Source organism: Solanum pennellii, chromosome 10 (assembly GCF_001406875.1).
Source record: "Solanum pennellii chromosome 10, SPENNV200".
Classification (NCBI taxonomy): domain Eukaryota; kingdom Viridiplantae; phylum Streptophyta; class Magnoliopsida; order Solanales; family Solanaceae; genus Solanum; species Solanum pennellii.
The window spans coordinates 79,586,602-79,592,601 of NC_028646.1; positions in this window are offsets into that span (position 1 = coordinate 79,586,602).

Sequence of the window (6,000 nt, forward strand, 5' to 3'; positions counted from 1 at the left end):
AATTGAAATTTATTTATATGTGTTAATTTCAAATATTTAAAATTATTAATAATTGTGATTTATGATAATTTTTATTTAGTTTTTAAATATGCAATGTTCGTTTAGAAAACCTTAAAGATTTTCAGTTCGAATTTGCATCAAAATTTAGAATTTTAGAATCTTAAAATTCTAGTAGTTCCATATAAATTTGGATACGAGTAGAGCTGTCAATAAGGGTTGGCCCACCCTTTTCGGGCTAACTCATACAGGCTTTGAAATTTTACATGTCAGGCAGGACTAGCCCTAATTGCTTTGGGACAGAAAATGATCAGTCCAACCCACAAGTACATGGGCTATGCCAACCCTCTTTTCTTAAAAGTATATAATTTTCAAAAAAAAATTAAATTATAATTTCAAAATATCATCATAAATATAGACAAGACAATATTCTATGGTGTTTATATTAGTACTTGTTAATCAAATTTACAAAAAATAATGACAATATTCCATACAAGGAGTTTTTATTTTATGTAGTATATATTTTATAAACATAATTTGTATTTAAATTATAATATTTCAAACTTCAAATAGATTTTGAGTTTATACTCTTGTTATTTTAATACTCCATTTATTAAAAAAAAAATTAATTAACTTTACTTGGCCTACGGGCTGACCCTATCCATATTTCTCCAGCCCCACAAATCGACAACTTATTCAGGTCAGGCTACAAAAACCCCTTTCTTAATGAGCTCCAAATACCATAGCTCAGCCCTATCAAATCACGGGTTAAACCAAGTCAGCCAATGAGCTTAGCCTATATTGACAGTTCTAGATACAAGTGACTACGACGTTCTCCTTCAACCCCCCTCCTCCTCCTCCTCCTCTTCAAAACATATAGCTTTGTTTACAGATTCAGTATCTTCACTATTATTTATTTAGAATTTAATAAGTTATCCCTTACTTATAAACTCATAGTTTATTAAAGAGAAAATGCACAAGTACCCCTTCAACTTATGCCCGAAATCTCAGAGACACACTTATACTATAAAGGTTCTATTATCCTCCTGAACTTATTTTATAAGTAATTTTTTACCCTTTTTCGACCTACATGGCACTAACTTAAAAAAAAAGTCAACCAGCGTTCAGCCCACAAGATAGTGTCACGTAGGCCAAAAAGAGATAGAAAGTTATTAATAAAATAATTTCAGGAGGGTAATAAAACCTTAGTATACTATAAATGTGTCTCTAAAATTTCAGCATACATTGAGAGGGTACTCGTACATTATCCCTTTATTAAAATTTAAGGTAATGAATTCAAAATTCTAATTTCAAACCTGCTTAGGTGAGTATTTTGAATGCAAAGACATGACACTTTGAATTCCCAACCAACTTATATACATACAATAAAAATATTCCTCATGAAAACTTGTGTTTTTGGGACAATTAAATTCATTTGCCGCCCCACCAATTTCCCACCTTTCCAGGAATAATAAAATATCATGCATCATCTATAGAAAGTAGTTACTATTTGATCTTTGTTTAATACTAGAGATAAAAAATATATATATATACTCCCGAACTGCTATAAATGGTATGTAAATATTCTTCGTTATTCTTTTGAGATATTGATATTCCTGTCATCCATAAATTAGAGCATATATGCCCTTCACTTTAACGAAGGGGCAGGGGCACCATTTCCCCAAAGTATGATGGCGAGGGCACCAATGCCCTAAAAGTATGACGACAAGGGCATCAATGTCTCAAAAGTATGACGGCAGGGGAACCAATGTCCAAAAGTATGACGAAGGATATTTGCATACCATTTACAATAGTTCGAAGATATATCTATCCTTTTTTCACAAAATTAAAATAATTTTACTTATTTCATATGCATCATTCAGCATATTAAATTTAGAAATTGAAATTGCGTTTTGACAATGACACATTTAATTCAGCATTTTTATATGCGGAGACATAAATTTATATATATAATTAATTAAATTGTAACTAAGAAACGTAAAGACAAACAAATTGAAACATAGAATATTTTTTCTAAAAAAATTGGGTATTATGAGGGTTGAGATTTGTGCCTTTACTCCCTTCCCACGCCATCCTAATTCCACTCATATGATGTTAGACTTTTAAATATAAATAATTAATAATTTCTTTTTTTAAAAAAAAAAAAAAAACATAAAGAAACACAACTCTCAGATAAAGATATTAAGCTACTTTACGGTAAGTGTTAACTCTTTCTTTCTTAATCTATGCTTATTTTATAAACTTTTAATTATTATTTTAATATTTTTAAATTGTCAAATATCGTGATATATAGTATTTCTTATAATTTATAAACACATAAATTCTATTTTTAAAAATTTAAAGTCTTTACATACAAAAAATTTCAGTCATACCTAAAATTATTGAACCATCAAAACGTAAAAAATATCATATAAATTAAAAGAAAAAAATAATAATTTAACTATAATTTTTTATTTTATTCGTCATGGAATAATCATAGCATATATATAAATAAATTAATTTACTTTTTATAATTTTTTTGAAACATCATTCTTAAATATCATATCTAATTTTAACAACTTTCACATATCACATTGACTCTATCCTGCACCGCTTGCTATCAATTTATATGATTTATGATTTACTGTTTTAGTAAATTTCATAATCATATATTTTTATATTAATTAATAATTTAACTCTTTAAAATACTTATTTGTTTTTTTTGATAAAATAATCTATAATCGTACAATTATTTAGAATTTATTTTAAGCCATAAATTTTAAAAGTAAGTTGGAGTCATAATAATGGCGTGGAGACTCAGCAACTAAACGGAGTATCATTTACGTCTATTTATTTTATTTTATATGAATAGTTTCATTTAATAGTATAAAAATAATGTTGAATAAAATATATTAATTAAATTTTTATATATAGATTACAAAATTTGAAAAATTTATAATATATTATAGTATACACTTTAATATATAATAAAAATTAAATTTTATTAATACACAAAATTAACGCATATATTATTTTATTAATAAAATCTATCAAAACGACATCGTTAAAGCAAAAGGCTAAAAAGAAAGTAAAGCCAAAACACAGTAAATATCCAATTCTCTCGGCCACTAAATCCTTGAGTCATCTTAGATGGACACGTGTAAAGCTATCCAATTTCACGATTATCAGAATTTTCACTTTTTTTTTTCCCAAAAATTTGCTATTTGCTATTATATAATTATTTATTTTTAATATTTAGACAACTTATATTGATAAAGTAACATAATTATTTATTATTTTTAATTTTTTTAGTCAAGTTAATAATAAATAATTATTAGTGAACAAATTATTATTAACTATATTGATATTTTTGACGTTTTTTTCATTAATTTATTATATATAAGTAAAAATTTAGTGTAGGGAACTGTTTTTTTAATATATACTCGATATAATTTGAACACTACCATATTTGCATAAACATTGTTTAATATTTATTACGATGAAATAGTAAGAAGTCACATGCCCTTGGTTGGATATTCTAAAAATAAGTCGTAAAAGTTAACAAAAATATCGTATCATCTTCGAAAATGGGTCATGTATTTGAGTTATATGATCTATATAAATTTCATAATTTTAAAAATTAATCATATTATTGTTCTTTTTTTTTAGAAGAAACTTTTTAAAAATTTATGAATTTTGAATATCACGTAGGAAAGATATGTATGTAAATAGAACATTCGAATGCATATAGGATGAACGTATTCGAGTGAAAAAGATGTATTAAAGCAAGAAAAAACGTATCTTAAAAGGAGATAAACAGAGAATATATCCGAAAGGAACATAAGAATGTATTAGCGAGAAAAAATTTAATGATAGGGAATTTTATTAATATCTGATACTCTCTCCTTTTTTATAAATAGCTGAATGAATAGTTAATTAGTTTTGAAAATATATTTAAAAATTAAATTATATTATTATTTAGATAACATATAAAATGAAACGAATGAAACGCCGAATAGTGAAGTATTGTTATTGCTACCATAGCCTTATCCAATTCCTCATTTTTAGGGGTTTTTTTTTTTCAATTCAAAATTTGAAATCAAAGCAACTTTTTTTCAACCTCTATTTAAAATTCAACTTCCCCACTCCACTCTCTCCAGATCTAAATCTCAATATCTCTCTCTTCCATGGCGATTCGAACTATCTACGGATTGATATTCTTAGCAACATCCAGCTTTTGCTTCATCTTCCTCTATCTCGCTCTTCAACCAATCTTCTATTTCACCTCCTAACACCGCCGGCGGTGCCACTATGAACCGACCGATCTGGTGGACCGGTAGCAGAGTCGATGAAGAACAATTTTTTTTCCTTCCACGGCGGCGACGCGAAATTCCGGCAGATCGGTTCGTAGATGCATACAAGTATGTTGAATGTATACTTTTGTTCCTTTTTTTAGCTTAGAACGGAAAAATCACAGTGATATTTGGTTTTTGTTTTGACGGATCTGGATTTGATATTTTTGTGATTTCGTTTGTTTCAGCTTGAAATCGTGTTGTTAATCATAGATATTTATAATTTTGCAAAAATTAATTTCTTCGAACGATTATGAATTTATGAATTCATCTTGTTGTAGCAATTATAACACTAAACATTTTGTTGCAAATTTGTGTCAAAATTTTCATTTTGTTATTTCTATTTAAGAATTAAACTCACGCTTATTATATTCGAATCATATGCACAAACGGCCACACATATTCAAAATATAAATTCGATATAATTTTTAAAACTTTTGCGGATGATGGATTACGTCATAATAAGACTTATTACATCATCTTTTATTTGAATACTTTCAGCGTTCAAATCAATAAAGAAAGTGAAAAACAAAAATCAACGGATATGTATAGTTACATATTCGACAGAATTTAATCATTTGAAATTTATATCATATAAAAAATTTATTTAATAGGAATAAATAATTTGTTTAAAATTGAATAAAGGAAAACAATTAAGTATTGTTTTAAACCTATAAATTAGAGATCATGAATCTATCTCTTAACAAATTTAATTTCATATATCTCATGTTAAGACTATCTTAATGTAAAATAATACTTTTCGATTCAATTTGTATAACATTTTTTAAATAGAAAGTCTAATAAAATAAAAAAGAACGAACGCGGATGAATTTCATAATTTTAAACATATTTTAAAAAAAAGACAATATCATATACTAAATAGACTTGAAAATTATAATAAAACAAATAAATTAAAACAAAAAAATAATAACTCGTGAACGACCATGTAATTGACAAAAAAAAGAAAAATTCCTTTCATTCCTTAAATCTAGGGCCGTTTAAAATCTAACCAAAATCGACAAGGCGAATCGATAAAAAAGTTATTGGTTTATAGTATTGGGTTATTAGTTAGTGGTTTTAATAACGGTTTTGATTTTTTTTGTTATAGTTCTTAACGGTTTGAAGTTTTTTCTTAACGGGTTAACCGATAACCCGATAATAAATTAAATAATTATATTTATACCATTTTATATATAAAGTCCTCGACTTAGACTTAAATTCCTACTTTTATTTTGGTTGTCTCAAATACTTGGTTATTCTACAACGTAAAAGTGTGCTTTTGAACAAGAAGTAATTTGTGAACTCAAGTGCATGGGTTATTTTTTGGTTTATCACCTTGTTTCTAAGTGATTTTTAATGTTTTTTCTTTTCTGTCAAATTTTAACGGTTAAATCGATAACCGAATCGATATCAATCAAAAACCGATAAACCAATAACTGATAAGCCAATATCTTAATGGTTCTATAACGGTTTAGCATCTCTACAAATCGACAACCAATAAGCCAACCCAATAAACTTTAAAACCGAACCGAATCGACCGATACACAGTCCTAGCCAAATCTATATTATATTAAACCAAATATATGTTACACAAATAAAAACAAAATATAAATATAAACATTACAATGATAAAACATATATATATATATAT